Source organism: Oncorhynchus clarkii, chromosome 4 (assembly GCF_045791955.1).
Source record: "Oncorhynchus clarkii lewisi isolate Uvic-CL-2024 chromosome 4, UVic_Ocla_1.0, whole genome shotgun sequence".
NCBI lineage: Eukaryota > Metazoa > Chordata > Actinopteri > Salmoniformes > Salmonidae > Oncorhynchus > Oncorhynchus clarkii.
Window position 1 is genome coordinate 28160261 of NC_092150.1, and position 18969 is coordinate 28179229.

The following is an 18969-nucleotide window of genomic DNA, read 5'->3' on the forward strand; positions in this document are numbered from 1 at the left end:
GGTGTCTGTTTAAATTAATCAAATCCACAGGGAAAGGTTTTCTTAAGCTTGTTTGTGAGATGTGTAACTTTGTAATTTTACCATTCTGTCAGAAAAGAGCACCTGTTCAACTTAATAAAAAACTGTTTTCCCCTCTCAAGAGGTTAAATAAAAAAAGGACCATAGTAAGTGTCTATTAAGTGCCGAAAAAAGAACCAGGGTTGACTCTAACAGGGTTGACTCTAACAGGGTTGACTCTAACAGGGTTGACTCTAACAGGGTTGACGATTTCATCTTAAATCAGCCTTACATCCCCTTGTGACAGGGGGAAGGGAAGCTTGTTGTGTGTAACATGGGGGGCCAATTAAATGCAAGCTTCACAAAAATTGGTTTTATTGTTCAAACCTTTTGAGCCTGTCTGTCTATTTTTTTAACCTTTATTTAACTAGGCAAGTCAGATAAGAACAAATGCTAACTTACAATGACAGCCTACCCCGGCCTAACACTGGGCCAAATGTGCGCCGGCCTATGATACTCCCGTTCACGGACAGTTGATACAGCCTGGAATTGAACCAGGGTCTGTAAAGATGCCTTTAGCACTGAGATGCAGTGCCTTAAACTGCTGCGCACAAAATATATGAACTGGTATGCTTGACCCACACAGTTTCCCACCACAAAACACCAGAAAATGTCCAAAATGAGTAGAACCATCCCACCTGCTTTTATACTATGATTTGACTATTAGATGTGCAATGTTTCTTTCGATTATAAAAATAAATATATATATATATCTATAATATATTAAAACGAAAGTAATTTTTTGTTTGTTTTTACCTTGAAATGAATCACTAATCACATTAATTAAATAATAATCTTCAGAAATGACTTTGTCAAAGCAACAAAATAACTAGGGCTTTAAACTTGGTTAAAAGCCGAAAAGAGTGGAAAATACAAAAGGTTTGAGGAATGGTGTCGTTCCACGAAGTGCCGTAATTTTAAAAGCCTGTTATATTCAATGAAGTTTATTCCAATATAGACCACATGGAAAATTCAATAAATCCGACTTTTAACATGAGTAAAGACTTACTAAAGTGTCAAAATTCAACGCACCCTCTGTGACTTCCTGAAAGATTTTCAACCACTTGAACCCCAAATGTCTCCAAGTTTCACCATCATTTTAAGGTTAGGAGTCATGTTTGTTCAATCTTCTTCAAACGCTCAGAAAATCACACTGATACTTTCCCCAAATAAGATAAAAGGGCTAAGTGTTATGGACTGATCAAGTTTACTGATTATAGCTGCTGCATGCCAACAGATGTTGATGTAGGGATTTATCAAATACATCTCTAGCTCTTCTGATGGGAAACCAGTCTGTAACATGTTTTTACAACATGGACATACAGAAATATGGCCGTACCAGTTGAATTACTTTCAGATTTCATTGACAGTAAATTCAGAGTAGCCTCCAATTGCTATGACATCACTAAGCAGATCAGTAAATGTCCATCCAAGTGAACATACTCAAATCAAGGTATTGTACCAAACTACGCATTCTGATGACATGATAAATATGGAGTGCAAAACAGGATACAGTATATGGTTGCAGAATAGTCTGTTGGAACAGAAATAGTATACTCCCCCTCATCCCCAGTGTGTGTGCCTGTGCATGTGTGTACCCACGTGTGTGTAACCCATAGCTAAATGACACAGAGGATTGTTTCCAGGAGGTCCTAATGAAACACAGATAGTTTCATCGCAGCGTAAATCTAATAAAGCGAGACAAACAACGTCTCACGGACCTAATCAAACCTGACGACAAGTGACAGGCGAGCATTAGCTGCATTTCACAAAATGTTACTCCTGAGCAGGGCTAAAAGTCACATTTGAAAGGCCCGGGAATCCTTCGTGGAAGCGATTATCTTGTGTGGCCGTTGCACTGCAGGACCCTGACAGAGACACAAGGTCAGAGGTCAACCAGACCATTAGCAGCTTCATTACAAGGCTTCACTTCGCATTTCCATGCCACAGACAGAACAGCACTGTTACCGTGGTAGCAGAAACAGGTACAGCCATATAGGAGGCTCTATAGTGATGCAATCGAAGCACCACCGTAGCTTTATAGAACTGCACTGTCTGCATGTGTGTGTGTGTGTGTGTGTGAGTGTGTGCTTGCGCATGTGTGTGTATACGTGTGTGTTTTTGTGTGCGTTTGCATGTGTTTCTACAGAGCCTTAGCTGATAAGAAGTCTTTCTCACAGCTAAACATACTCCTGACTGAAAGTGTTCATAATCTTCTAAAAGTGATGATAATCTACGAAAAGTAATCATAATCTTCTAAAAGTGATCATAATCTGCTAAATGTGATCATCATCTTCTAAAAGTGATCATAATCTAATAAAAGTAATCATAATCTATTCAAAATGATCATAATCTACTGAAAGTGATCATATTCTGTTAAAAGTAATCATAATCTAATAAAAGTGATCATAATCTACAAAAAGTAATCATAATCTAATAAAAGTGATCATAATCTTCTAAGAGTGATCATAATCTATTAAAAATTATCATCATCTAATAAAAGTAGATCATAATCTAATAAAAGTGATCATAATCTTCTAAGAGTGATCATAATCTATTAAAAATTATCATCATCTAATAAAAGTAGATCATAATCTAATAAAAGTGATCATAATCTACAAAAAGTAATCATAATCTAATAAAAGTGATCATAATCTTCTAAGAGTGATCATAATCTATTAAAAATTATCATCATCTAATAAAAGTAGATCATAATCTAATAAAAGTGATCATAATATATTAAAAGTAATCATAATATATTAAAAGTGATCATAATCTGCTAAAAGTAGATCATAATCTACTAAAAGTGATCATAGTCTACTAAAAGTCATCATAATTTATTCTGAGATTTGTCCCTTTAGAGAAAGGTCTTTGATTATTTGAGTACCCAAGTTGGTTAATATTCATGGCCCAATGGGGGACCGGAGGGATTGTTGCAGTTCAGCCGTCCATTGTTGTTAGGGCATTATCACCACAGTTTCGATCAACAGCTTTACACGCTAACACACACACAATGCACATACAATGGACACACACATGCACATACACATGACGCACCCTGGTAGATGGTGGGGGGTGGCTTGTGAATCTAATAGCCCTTCCTTTGGGGGCTCTTTTAATCGTTGGGTCATCGTCTCCATGGCCAGTGTGTCACAGTCAATAAAGGCACATTAGAGAAGACAGGAGGTGAGAGGTGAGGGGGCCAACACAGGGGGTTAGGACCTCAGTGTGGAGACAATGTAAACCACCCGGCACACCCTTTCTAGAGAGGAAGTCTTCTTCTATCTGGGCTCTGTGGAAGACTGGCTGTCACTGTCGGCCATTGTGTGTCAGGGGAATGACTCATTCTCTTACTCAACCAACAACTTAAAAGGATCCCAGGGAATCAACAGACTGGGGAAAAACCACTTGGGTCTGCTCAAGTGTGTGTGTGTGTGTGTGTGTGTGTGTGTGTGTGTGTGTGTGTGTGTGTGTGTGTGTGTGTGTGTGTGTGTGTGTGCGTGTGCGTGTGTGTGTGTGCGTGCGCATTGTGGCAAAGTAGGCCCTATGTGCAGTAGATTAAGATGTGGCAATTGAATAATGAAATTGCTCATACCCTTAATTCCAATAACCCAGATATCATTTACCTCTGCATGTAATGCTTACAGTAAAAAAAAAAACAAGAGCTGAGTAAAGCAGAAAACAAGCCAAGCAGAGATTTAATTTGGCTCATATTGTAGAGTGCATGATTACATGTTTATTTGATAGAACTTGTTTAAAACATGCTGTCAATTATAGCCATAACATCCTCAGTAACCCAGGGTCTCTCAGAGTTGCGATCAAGCCTTGATAACCCTGTTCTGATCAGTGATTGGTCCCCTAATCATCTCCTAACAGTCAGCCCTAGTGTCTGTAATGTAGACCACCAGGAGAGACCTGATGCCCTTACAGTGACCCCCTCCACCTCGCTGCAATGACATCCAGTCACCCACCATATGGACTGTCCGTCTGTCTGCCCATCCCGTCAAGCCCGCTACATATCTAACAATAATATTCGAATGCTCAGCTAGCTATCTTCTAAAAGGTCATATTCAGTTTAACCCAAAACACTGATCCCTGTAGTAGGCTGTGCTGAGATGCTCCTCCCTCTGTGTGTGAATACTGGTCCCTGATGAACACGCGCAACTCAGATGTGGGCTTTGACCTGATCCTCTCTTTATATAAATCATGTTGGTTTTTTGGGCTCCTGGCTGAGCACGGCTTACCCATTTGCCAAGACAGACCAATCATGTCTCTCCCTGGGGTTAAACCTGGATCTTGTCTTTCCCCAGGTCTACATATTATTTACGTTTCCTACCCAAAAGTTAATTCCTCTTATGTTTACTTTCTAAATACAGTGTTCCTATTACGGTGGTACAGTATATCATGATTCCTGTTCTACGCTTATCAACAAGTCTGACTGGGCCTGACCATGCAGCTAGAGAATCACCAAGTGTAGCCAGCACAGGAGGTTGGTGTTACCTTAATTGGGGAGGAGGGACTCGTTGTAAATGGTGGAGCGGAATAGGTGGAATGGTATCAAATACATCAAACATGGTTCCCATGTGTTTGATGCCATTCCATTTGCTCCGTTCCAGACATTACTATGAGCAGTCCTCCATTCAGCAGCCTCCACTGGTAGCCAGTACATCACCAGCTTGGGTGCAGCTGACGTGTCTAACCTTGGGCCTCACTGTGAAGCTAGTCTCACCAGACTGGGCCTCACAGTGCAGCTATTGAGTTGGCCAATTAGTGCCAAGAGTGAATACAGGGAGCCACAATCTCAGGTTAAGTCCTTACCCTTGCTTGGCCCCCGGTTTAAGAACCAAACTGCCAAAGTAATTTATGATCTTGTTAAGAGAAACATTGCCCAGGAGCTCTAGGACCAAGTTCCTGGTCCCAACGCCGGTGCAATATTTCACGATTATCAAGGGTATTCCAGATGGTGTTTTAAAACACCTCATATTACCGAGTGTTCTTTCTCTCTCTTTCTTTGCCTCTTTCTTTTTCACTTTCTCTCTGCGGTGGGTCACAATGTGACTCATGTTGAATAGATGGTATTTTCTTCCAAAAACCTAACTGGCGTGTAAGGTCCATAAATGTGCTGTGAATTGCCATAAGGATGTAGGATGTAACGCTCCTTAAGTCAAAGAGTTGGCCCAAACTGCAGGAACTGAGGCTCTTAGAGGCACAGTGAAGGGACCTAGCCACAGTGTATGGGGCCCCTATATACGCACAGCAAGAGGCCTGAGGAGTAAAAGACCATAAAGACACAATGAAGGACGCTATAGCCCCTACTGTCTGTGAGAAAGACCACTCACCATCCATATTTACAAAGGACCATGCTTTTACATATCAAATCAACAGAGTACTTTATACATCTAGAAGTTATGATGTTTATACTTCTCTGCACTCTGAGTGGTTGATTTTATTTTTCAAAACGATGTTGGGAGGAAAAAAGTCACAAATGGAAAACCCAAAACAGTGTTTCTCAGAGAAGTGTTTTATTGGCCAGTCTTCATCGCAGCGTGTAATTCTGCTGTTGACTTTTGCTGGCTCTAGAGGAGCTGCAGTTAGCCCCAGTCAATGGCACTGTTCAGACCCTCTACTTCACTCTGTCTCAGGAGAGCTGTGACTACCTCTTAAAAGTGCTCATAAACTGCCACAAACAGAGACTGCCATGCCCCAATATACAGCACCTCAATGCACAGAACAATACATATAACACCAGCAATGCTATTTACTCAAATACATTACATTTCACTCTGTTGTATAGACAGGGTGAGATTTGTATCTTGAGCAGACAGGTTTAAGATACAACTGAATATCTCCAGTATTGCTAAAGTCGTCCAGTAAATTAGCCCTTAAAAGTAATCTTTAGACCAGTTTTCAGATTACTGACTATCTCCCTGCAAAGTGGAAAGTTTAGAAGTTAATAATATATAATAGAGTTTTGAAGTTAAATTAAACAAAACCCCAGAAATGTGAGATATTAGCATGATTTAGAATAAGAGGAGATTGACATCGTGCATATAGCTACACTGTAATGAGCTGAGGTCATAGGGGCTGAGCTAAAGAGTTAGACTTAACAGTGTGAAACGAGTAGAGTTTAATCCTGAACCATTATCTACAATAAGAACGTTCAGCTATACAGGCTCCAGTCACCAGTCAGTCATCTGGTTGGCAATGGAATCTGTTTTGGTGTTTTTGAAAACAGGTTTTAATTGTAACAATCTGAGTGGGGGGTGATCAGAAAGCCTGAGATCTATTAAGCAGATGGATTCCCATCGGAACTCTACAGCAACGGGGCTTTAAGGCCTTGATTCCCACCGGAATGCCATAGAAATCCAGAACAAGTTCGGGGGAGAAACATCCCTCGTTTGCCTTCAAAATTTGTTCAATTAAGAAATGCCCTGGTGGAAAAGAGATCCCAATCAAATGGACTACCAGCCCACCAGACAAAAGGGGTCAAAGGTTTTTGTTTTAGGGTGTGAATGGATGGTGGGTGACGGAGGGACAGAGACAGAGCAGCATTTAAGGTCCCACAAAGCTGGTGCTTTTAAATAAACAGGGTTACGTCCTTCTCCTTTGGGCCCAATGTAGTCCATCAAAGAACATGGTAATGCCCAGCTCAATGGACGCAAGGACTCCCAAACTCCCACCTTTTCACTTTCTGTGAAAGAATGTGACATAAAAAACACAACCTCCCCCCATGAAAAACAGACATAAATTGAGCTTTAAATATTTTCTGCGCTGGTTACAGCTTTTAGTCATCAAGGCGGTTGCCAAGTGGACCGTTTTGCAGCATGCAGCAGATGTCAATATCTATGTTTGTGTTTGGAGTTAATGTTCCGAGTTCCTTCCCCTAAGGTGACACAACAATTAAAATAATGAAAGCAATCAGTATGAAATGGGAAGGTGCTAAAGAAGGCCAAACAACATGAAAACATGTCCCACTGTCTAGAGCCCGATCATCCAGCAAGGTCAGATGTCTACTATGATTCTGGAATCATTTTAGACTGTATTATCTCTATCTAACACACACAGGCATTGGTACATGTTAACTGTACACCCATTTGTCTTACTATAAACTGTCAAGCTGTTGGACGTGCATTGAGCATGCATTCTTCATCACATGGAATAGCATGGGAAAGTCATTTTCAGGTCTCATGTATTGTCTATGTAGTCTTGTCAAAGCTTTTATATGTTTCCTTTGGCTTGGTGGCAGAAGTGAAATGCTACAGTGGTTACTGTTTGTGTAAAGGGCGGCTGAAGTTTCCGATTTAGCCTAGGTTTCAATTCTCCTCATCAGGCGACTGAGAACAAGATTTGGGTCTTGGAGGCGAGCTTTGATATGGATGTCTCGTGTTCAAATGTGGGAAGCTTTTGTACTTTCACTCTTCCAAAACAATACACAGTTACATTCACACACCTTTCTAGATGACTTCAAACAGTCTAACCAGGTATTGGGTCTGGAAGTAGCCTAGACTAGCTGGCAAGCTAGCCAACTTCTTTCAGCAATTAACTTCAGCCAGCTGGTGTGCGATCTTGGCAAAGTTTGTTTGACTTTGGCTAGCCTATCTCTGTGGCTAGTTAGGGACCATCAACAAATTACACAATTTAAATGGGACAATATTTTCATGTTGCACATATTTTAGTTGTCTCATTAAATGCTTTCAACATTTGTATATGAATTAAAAAAAATGTATACAATAGTTGGTTTGAAGTTAAGTAATTGAAATTTGGCGCTATTGACATTTTAAAATAATGTCCTACGTACATAGCATAATTTACTGATGGTCCCTAACTAGCCCCATAGGGATATCAAATGTCAAACCAAATTGACCATGGGCATTATGATTGGGTCAGGTGCACCTGGGTCGGATACTTGGGTGCTGCCAGCTGTGGGCAGGATTGAAATAAACCCAACACAAGGACGGTACCCTTCATTTATGTGACATCATTTTTTTCTGCCCTTGCAAATCTCTGTTTGGATGAGACTGACTTTATGATACATTTTGACACTAGAATAAATGTTTATGACTAATATTGAGGACATATGGGTTGTTTTCAACCAGATAAGCTGTTTATTGCCTTCATTTGCTCTTTAATTGGTAACCCACTCTAGACCTGAGACTCAAAATACAGGAAAAAATAGGTCCGGTACACCTTATCCCTTTTAAATGGAGGGTCCCAGTGGAACTCTAACTGGCACAGGCAGGGAGCAATGAGCAATAGAAAATGAGAAGATATGTCTGAGTGAATATCATTGGCACCACTCGTCATTTATGTGTCTTTAGTGGTCCTGTATGAACTGGCTTCTCTCTACTGTATGTTTTGGGAACACACACACACACACACACACACACACACACACACACACACACACACACACACACACACACACACACACACACACACACACACACACGGAAAGTAGCTCATGTTTTCAGTGGAATCACAGAGCGTTCTGGTCTGGGCAACCCTTAGTAAGAGGCAGGTGCTACCCAGAACCCCACCACACAGGCGCAACATAACCACTCTGCAAGCGTCGCCTTTCAAATTGCTATTAATTTTACAAGAGCCCAGGGGCCACTAGACTGGTGCGTATGAAAGCACTACTCCGGTTCTGGTGCTGCGGCATCCAGGCCTGGCCACTCTCCACGGAACCCGAGCCCTATGCTTGCTTGCCTTGGTAAACAGTTCCCAACCCTGGGAGCAGCAGCGAGGTGAGGTGGAGCCTGGAGCCCCTCGCTGCTCTGCTCTCTCTCCAGCTGAGCTAGCTGCTGGCGTTAGCACTGGGGGATACTTACGCTCAGACACCAACTCAATTAGCAGCCATTTACCGTCACGCTCGCCTCAGTGCCGCACGGGGAGGCTCACTTGGCCCACCTCCGCACCTTTCCACTCTCTGCAAATACATAGTTATGGACAAGCAAGGGAGTCAGAGGGAATCATATTTTACAACACGGTCTGCAAATTGTCTGAAGGGTTGTATTTGGAGGAATGGCTTGGTGTAGAGAGTTATGACTTCATATTCAGTGTCAGAGGGAGTGTGTAACTACTGCTCATAAATGAGAATACAGCACACACTCATCACTTTTGCTCTCTCTCCCTCTCTCTCTCTCTTTCCTTTCTCTCTCCCTCAGCAGATATCTCTCTCACACCACTGGATGTGATCCCTTTCTTCACCTGCATCAATTATTAAAGCTCTCATTGGTGTTAGCTGATATGGCTGCAGTGGAGAAGCTCTTCCTGTAAAGAAGGAGGGAGAGTGACCGAGAGGGAAGAGGAGACGGAGACGAGCAGAGAGAGTCGGATAGCCAGCCAGTGAGAGATGCATAGGAAAAACAGAGGGAAGGGGGAAGACAGACAGGGAAACAGAGAGGGACGGGAAAGAATGGAGAAAATGATAAAGGTGAGAGAAAGAGTGATGGTTATGGTGAGAAGGTGAAGGAGAGAGGGAAAAGAGGGAAAACATGAGGTAGCTTTCTCTTCTTCATCCCTCTCCACAAAATGCAGTCCATTATTTATCCAGAGGTGTAAAAATGCACTCCAAAATGGTTGTTTCTAGTAACACTTACCAGTGAAGAAGTCTTGTAAAAGCCACCTCAGATAATCAAATCAAAAAGTTGATTTCATTTTCACAGTGAAAGTGAACATAAAGGGGAGGTGATGATGATGATAATGATGATGAAATTAATCCTACACTAATGTGCCTGATACTTCTCCCACCGCATGGTTCCCTATGTCTGTGTGGAATGTCTTTCTTGGAATTCTGGAAGGTTAGAATCTTCCATCCCTTCTGCTGTCATCTGGAGCAGAGCTCTGGGGGCGTGACCCAGACCTTAGAGGCCATGACCCAGGCATGTGACATGCTTCTCTCTTGTCACCATTATATCCTTCATTGTCTCTCCAGGCTCAAACATCCCCATCACAATCATTGTGTGTGACTGCAGTATGTTTCATGCAAAGGGCCGTGGCCTAGAAATCCGACCAGTTATAATCCTCTGTTGAAATCTATTACTACGCACAGCCATATGCACAACTCTTCCCCTTGTAAGTGCTATTCAAGGACCTGCTCCCTTTGAACATATGCAGGTTTGTTCACTAAACAGGGAGGTCTGGCTGGCTGGCTCACAAAGGTAAACCATGGTTTATTTGCTGCCCTGTCATAAATATCCTGAACACTTGTCTAAATAGTGGCTGGTGAACTTTGCCGAGTTCTGCATGTATGCTGCTGCGTGTGTTTTCTGACAATTAGAGCAGGTGTTCACAGGGCAATAAACATCAGTAGACTACCATTGCACATTGGTTACATGTAAATCATTAATGAAGCCAATGAAGTGGCTTCAGGTGCACTGGCAGCGGTTGATCATTGGCTTGGACCCCCACCTGTTGTCATTGGCACTGATAGTGTATTTATCTTGGCGCCCCTGTCCTGAAACACCTGAGCAGTAACCACCTGCCCCTGTTCAACCTGGTCTCAAATTATTTTATGTTATTCTGTATGTAAATCCGAGACATTCCTTCAAGAATATTTGTTACGTTTTATATGGTATGTATTTACAGGGCTCCCGAGTGGCGCAGCGGTCTAAGGCACAGCAACTCAGTGCAAGAGGCGTCACTACAGTACCTGCTTTGAATCCAGGCTGTATCACAGCCAGCCGTGATTGGGAGTCCCCTAGAGCAGCACACAATTGGCCCAGCGTTGTCCGGGTTTGGTCGGGGTAGGCCGTCATTGTAAATAAGAACTTAAATGACTTGCCTAGTTAAATAAAATACAAATATTTGTGGATATCCATTTCATATGATATTTTACAAATTACAATTCATGTGATATGTTACGAATTTGCAAAAGTTATATGCTACAAATTTGCCAAATATGCAACATGTTCTGTGTAAATAGGTAGCTAAAATGCTAAAGTTGTCCATGATTAGATTTGAACATGCAACCTTCGGGTTGCTAGACGTTTGCATTATACACCCACCCATCCACCATCCTTTCATTTTTGCCTTAAGTAATGTTCTGTGTTACGGAACCATACCAAATGTAACATATCATAACCATTTTAGGGTCACAGATATACATTTACTATGTTATGTTTACTTTATGAGACCAGACTACCCTGTTTCCCTGGGGAGCTAAGACAGAGGTATGTCTGTGTCTGCCTCTTTAAACAAGGATATATGGAGAATGAACCACAAAACGGTGATATTTCTGTTTACACGTACAGTAGGCCTATGTGGAACATGTTAGCATCACTCACTTTTTGAATCAGCAAATTCAAACTCTTCCACACCTCACACACACATCATGTTTGCAAAGCAACCTCATTAAAACATGACTTTGTCCTGTTCTGCTCCTGTAATAAATGATGTTTATCCCTGAAGGAGAACGTCACATTAGTCTCATCATCTTTTCTCCCCCTCTGGAAGGACAAGCGTTCTGCACTCACATCCTCCTCCTCCTCGTCTAAGCCTTAATGCATTGTTTCATAAATAGCAACACAAATAAATTGTTGATCGTGATTAGCAATGGCAATGACTGAGGGCTCATGATACCAATGACCCAGCAGCTGAAACTTATGTAAGTTCAGAGACAGAGGCACACCCTCCTGTAGAAGGAACACCCAACAGGAGAGGGCACTCCCACTCAGGCTCCTCCCTTGGACTCATGGTACTGTAGGGGAGAGTGGGGTATGTTGAGACATTTTTTACATTCAGCATCACTACATCAAGGGAAATATAGTATTGTTTCTAACAAATATATAAACTCAGCAAAAAAAGAAATGTCCCTTTTTCAGGACCCTGTCTTTCAAAGATAATTCGTAAAAACATTTAAAAACTGTTTCCCATGCTTGTTCAATGAACTATGAACAATTAATGAACATGCACCTGTGGAACGGTCATTAAGACACTAACAGCTTACAGATGGTAGGCAATTAAGGTCACAGTAATGAAAACTTAGGACACTAAAGAGGCCTTTCTACTGACTCTGAAAACACCAAAAGAAAGATGCCCAGGGTCCCTGCTCATCAGCGTGAACGTGCTTTAGGCATGCTGCAAGGAGGCATGAGGACTGCAGATGTGGCCAGGGCAATAAATTGCAATGTCCGTACTGTGAGACGCCAAAGACAGCGCTACAGGGAGACAGGACGGACAGCTGATCGTCCTCGCAGTGGCAGACCACGTGTAACAACACGAGAGAGGCTGGACTGAGGGCTTGTAGGCCTGTTGTAAGGCAGGTCCTCACCAGACATCACCGGCAACAACATCGCCTATGGGCACAAACCCACCGGCGCTGGACTAGACAGGACTGGCAAAAAGTGCTCTTTTCTTGGGAGTCGCGGTTTTGTCTCACCAGGGGTGATGGTCGGATTCGTGTTTATTTGTCAAAGGAATGAGCGTTACACCGAGGCCTGTACTCTGGAGCAGGATCGATTTGGAGGTGGAGGGTCCATCTTGGTCTGGGGCGGTGTGTCACAGCATCATCGGACTGAGCTTGTTGTCATTGCAGGCAATCTCAACGCTGTGTGTTACAGGGAAGACCTCCTACTCCCTCATGTGGTACAGGCTCATCCTGCAGGCTCATCCTGACATGACCCTCCAGCCATACTGCTCGTTCTGTGCGTGATTTTCTGCAAGACAGGAATGTCAGTGTTCTGACATGGCCAGGGAAGAGCCCGGATCTCAATCCCATTGAGCACGTCTGGGACCTGTTGGATCGGAGGGTGAGGGCTAGCGCTAGGGCCATTCTCCCCAGAAATGTCCGGGAACTTGCAGGTGCCTTGGTGGAAGTGTGGGATAACATCTCACAGAACTGGCAAATCTGGTGCAGTCCATGAGGAGGAGATGCACTGCAGTACTTAATGCAGTGCAGTAATTAGCCACCAGATACTGAATCTTACTTTTGATTTTGTTCAGGAACACATTATTCCATTTTTGTTAGTCACATGTTTGTGGAACTTGTTCAGTTCATGTCTCAGTTGTTGAATCTTGTTACGTTCATACAAATATGTTAAGTTTGCTGAAAATAAACGCAGTTGACAGTGACGTCTTTCTTTGCTGAGTTTATAAATATATTTTAGGATGTTGTGTATCCCTGGAAATAATCAGAAAATCATGTGAACATAACAGGTTTGAGAACATAGCTTGTCCAAAAAGAAGTGCATGGGGTAAATGATTACCTGTGTAAATTGAGCACAGGGACCCACACTTTGTACTTTTTTTATAAACACTTAAAAAAATGTAACCTCATATCCCAGCAATAATGCCTTGCATTACGCCTGGGAAGAAAACTGTGGCAGATAGAGGTGCGAACCAAATTTAGGAAGGCATTTTTTCATCATTTGTTCTTGACTAATCACACACATGCGAGGTGTCTTAAAAATACTATGCATAAAACTGACAAAATGTCATCAGAATTTGTGTGGGGTATATTGACGAGCCATTGACTCAACTTGCCACATGGCACAATTTACCCCAAAGCAACCCTTTGATAATATTACCCCACACAGCTACAAGGATGCACATTCATGCTAGATTTAGGACCTCATATTGTATCTTATACAGACCCGAACTGATGTATAAAACAGTCTAGCTACTTTGGTTTAAATAAAAACATCATGTAACCTATAACAGTAAATTAGCTTGACTTTGTGAAAATCTGTTTTTTGGACCTAATTTGCTTTCCACTTTTTTTACGTGGTTTCTTCCTTTAAAGATCTCTCCCTAAATATTTGGTAACATTATACATTTTTGTATGGTTTTCTAGAAACATGGAGCGTCTTAACTAACCTTTTGGCACAACTTACCCCACTCTCCCCTACAAATAAGGTGTGAAGCAAAGCTCAACATGCCACCTCTTTAAGGACAGGTGGTGGTGAGGAGGCTCGTTATTGTTTGGGTTCGTTCCCAACATTCCCTGGACTACTTTTTTCCACGCTCTATTCGTGACAGGTCTTGTTAATTTATAGTTGTTGGTGGTTTACCATATTATTAATGGTTGCTGGTTGGCCCGCTGTCTCATGGCCCTAGGGATGCTCTCTCACATTCCTGTTGTTAATAAAAAATAAAAGAATATTCCAGAAAGTGTCAGCTTTATATGCAGAATATCAGCCTGTGAAGGAGCGAACGAGAGGCAGCAGGCAGACACAGAAGATGCTATCTAGAACGTGCAGAGTGAGAGATTTTCCATCTATTTGATTTTGACAAAGAAAAGCAATTAACCAGCATTGAGGAGGCTAAGACTTCTCATGACATGCCTTTTGACAGCTGAACAAGTCACTGTACAAAATAACGAATTAGAGTGGGATATATTAGCCATGGAGAGGAGATAGAAGTGATCCCAAAACAATATTGTAGCTATAAAAATGCACACAAATGGAATTGGTACAATGAGTAATCTCTTTCATGTTTAGTGCCTTCAGAAAGTATTCAGACCCCTTGACCTTTTCCACATTTTGTTGTGTTACAGCCTGAATTTAAAAAGGATTACATTTAGATTTTGCAAAAGTGGAATTATGTTTTAAGACAGTTTTACAAATTTATAAAAAATGAAAAGCTGAAATGTCTTGAGTCAATAAGTTTTCAACCCCTTTGACAGGCATGCCTGAATAACTTCAGGAATAAAAATGTGCTTAACAAGTTACATAATAAGTTACATGGACTCACTGTGTGCAATAATAGTGTTTAACATGATTTTCTTTGTACCCCACACAATTATCTGTAAGGTCCCTCGAGCAGTGAATTTCAAACACAGATTCAACCACAAATACCAAGGAGGTTTTCCAATGCCTCGCCTATAGGTAGATGGGTAAAAAAAAAGCAGATACTGAATATCCCTTTGAGCGTGGTGAAGTTAATTAAACTTTGGATGGTGTATTAATACACCCAGTCACTACAAAGATAAAAGGTGTCCTTCCTAACTCAGAGAGGAAGGAAACCACTCAGGGATTCCACCATGAGGCCAATAGTGTCTTTAAAACAGTTACAGAGTTTAATGGCTGTGAGGGAACACTGAGGACAGATCAACAACATTGTAGTTACTCCACAATACTAACCTAAATTACAGAGTGAAAAGAAGGAAGTCTGTACAGAATAAAAAATATTCCAAAACATGCATCCTGTTTTCAACAAGGCACTAAAGTAAAACTGCAAAACCTGTGGCAAAGAAATGCATTTTATGTCCTGAATAAAAAGCATTATGTTTGGGTACAACTCTTCATATTTTCAAGCATTGTGGTGGCTGCATCATGTTATGGTATGCTTGTCATCGGCAAGTACTAAGGAGTTTTTGGGGGATAAAAATAAACAAAATAAAGATAAGCACAGGAAAAATCCCAGAGGGAAACCTGGTTCAGTCTGCATTCCAACAGATGCTTTGAAACAAATTTCTCTTTCAGCAGAACAACAACATAAAACACAAGGCCAAATATACACTGTAGTTGTTTACCAAGACAACACTGAATGTTCCTGAGTTGCCTAGTTACAGTTTTTTAAATAGGCTTGAAAATAAATGGCAAGACCTGAAAATGGCTATCTAGCAATGATCAACAACCAACTTGACAGTTGCTTGAATGAGTTTTTAAAGAATAATGTGGAAATATTGTGCAATCCAGGTGTACAAATCTCTTAGAGACTTACCCAAAAAGACTCTAATTGCTGCCAAAGGTAATTCTAACATGTAATGACTCAGGGGTATCAATAATTACACTACCGGGCAAAAGTGACTCATTCAAGGGTTTTTCTTTATTTTTACTATACTATCTACAATCTACATTGTAGAATATTAGTGAAGACATCAAACTACAGTATGAAGTAACACACATGGAATCATGTAGTAACCAAAAAAGTGTTAAACAAATAAAAATATATGTTATATTTGAAATACTTCAAAGTAGCCACCCTTTGCCTTGACAGCTTTGCACACTCTTGTAATTGTCTCAACCAGCTTCATAAGTTAGTCACCTGGAATGCATTTCAATTAACAGGTGTGCCTTGTCAAAAGTTAATTTGTGGAGTTTCTTTCCTTCCTATTGTGCGTTTGAGCCAATCAGTTGTGTTGTGACAAGGTAGGGGGGTATACATAAGATAACCCTATTTGGTAAAAGACCAAGTCCAAATTATGTCAAGAACAGCTCAAATAAGCAAAGAGAAACGACAGTCCATCATTACTTTAAGACATGAAGGTCAGTCAACTTTCCTTCAAGCACAGTCGCAAAAACCATCAAGCGCTATGATGAAACTGGCTCTCATGAGGACCGCCACAGGAATGGAAGACCCAGAGTTACTTCTGCTGTGGAGGATAAGTTCATTAGAGATACCAGTCCCAGAAATTGCAGTCCAAATAAATGCTTCAGAGTTCAAGTATCAGACATCTCAACATCAATTGTTCAGAGGAGAATCAGGCCTTCATGGTTAAACTGATGCAAAGAAACCACTACTAAAGAACACCAATCAGAAGAAGACTTGCTTGGGCCAAGAAACACGAGCATTGGACATTAGACCGGTGGAAATGTGTCCTTTGGTTTGCAGTCCAAATTGGAGATTTTTGGTTCCAACCTCGGTATCTTTGTGAGACGCAGTGTGGGTGATCGGATGATCTCCACATATGTATTTCCCATCGTAAAGCATGGTGTGTTATGGTGTGGGGGTGCTTTGCTGGTGACACTGTCTGTGATTTATTTAGAAGTTAACCAGCATGGCTACTACAGCATTCTGCAGCAATACGCCATCCCATCTGGTTTGGGATTAGTGGGACTATCATTTGTTTTTCAACAGGACAATGACCCAACACACCTCCAGGTTGTGTAAGGGCTATTTTACCAAGAAGGAGAGGGATGGAATGCTGCATCAGATGACCTTGCCTCTACAATCCCCCGACCTGAACCAAATTGAGATGGTTTGGGATGAGTCGGACCGAGTAAAGGAAAATCAGCTAACAAGTGCTCAGCATATGTGGGAACTCCTTCAAGACTGTTTGAAAAGCATTTCAGGTGAATCTGGTTGAGAGAATGCCAAGAGTGTACAAAGATGTTGTCACGGTCTTCCTCCTCTTCATCTTCATCCAACATAGAATGCCCACTCAGATCACACCCTGACCAAACAAAGCATAGAAACATACAAAGCAAACTATGGTCAGGGTGTGACAGATGTCATCAAGGTAAAGTGTGAATATTTGAAGAATCTCAAATATAAAATGTATTTAGATTTGTTTAACACTTTTTTTGCGCACTACATTATTCCATATGTGTTATTTCATAGTTTTGATGTCTTCACTATTATTCAAAAATGTTTTAAAAAAATATAGTAAAAATAAATAATAACCCTTGAATGAGTAGGTGTTCTAAAACTTTTGACTGGTAGTGTCGAAAATTTGATATTTTTGTATTTTATTTTTCATAAATGTGCAAAAATGTTTTTAAAAAACACGTTTTCACTTTTTCATTATGGGGTATTGTGTGTAGCTGGGTGAGAGAGAGAAAAAAATGGAATACATTTTTAATTCAGGCCGTGACAAAACAAAATTAATGTTTTCTGACAGCACTCTATGACAGTCAGGAATTGTTAGAGGTTTTAGTTTTTTTCCATTTAGAGGTACCAAGTTACTAACGAGATGAAACTACGTGCTAAGTATGTGTTACACCTGTGCTGGCTTGTCCATCAAGCTCAAGTTGAGCTTGAGAGATGTTGGGAATGCTACACATCACGTCAGCTGAGATGCGATTTCAATCTCAACCTATTTAAGTTTAAGTTTGAAAGAAGCCAGATATTTTATGTTTCCCCTTGTTTGTTTAGCTCTATATTCGTTCAACTCTCTGTCCTAAGTTGTTGTGGGTTTTTATTTTAGTTTGTCTTTTCGGAGGCAAACCTAGTGGGCATCCATGGTGGGTGTCTTTTAGAACCCCTTACTAGTGGCTTTGCCAACTTTCGGTGGGCACAAGAATCGCTACTTATTGCTCCTCCAAAGCCACAGTCCTTGCAGAGCAAAATAAACAACTACTTCAAGATCTCAGAGCCAGTGACGTCACCGATTGAAACACTACTAGCGCGCACCACTAACTAGCTAGCCACTTTACACTGGTTACACTGACATGTAAAAATGGCCACTAATTTACTAAGACATCCAGTCAGAAGAGAATACAAATGCACAATGACAACCCAGGCATTACTTGAACTCCAGTTTCTGTCATAATGCAGAACGTCGATACATGGCACTCTTCATTCATCACAGTAACTCTGTCTCTTTGTGGACAAGATGCTGAAGGTCTGCTATCTTACTGGTCGATTCTAACCAACCGGCACCTTCAGCTTCACTTTTTGGGGGGAATTATGCTGTTGTGCATAGTCACAAACTACCCTAAACAGGCTAATGCAGAGGAACGGTATTCAAAGAATGACACCCATACACACTGACACACAACTACAAATCCAAAGAATTTCAAGTGTAACAAAAATGTGTCACAAATGTGTGACTATTTTGTTGCTGTGATGTAATGGAATCACAATACCCCCAGACTTTGCCAGGCTGTGACAGTTAAAACTAGCCAGCCCAGGATTGTTGAGCAACCTGTGAGCTTATATTTTGTAGACTGTAGTTCATAGTCATTTTGTGCTGAACAGTGTATTTGGAGTTAGTCCCCTCATTGTATAACCCTTAGCCTTGGGATTCAGTCTACCACCTTGCTCCTCCTCTCCAGGACTTTTTGAACTCCCGTCATGCTTTATACAAAGCATCCAAAGCTCTTTCCAGAGGTCTTTCCAAGCTTCAGCTCATCCATCACTGGGAGTGAGCTCAATTATGGCGCTCGCTCCCCACTGTGGTCAATAACCGTGATAACAAGACAGCGCAGAACCAGATGTGCATGAAGGTGAGTGCGTGTTTGCCAG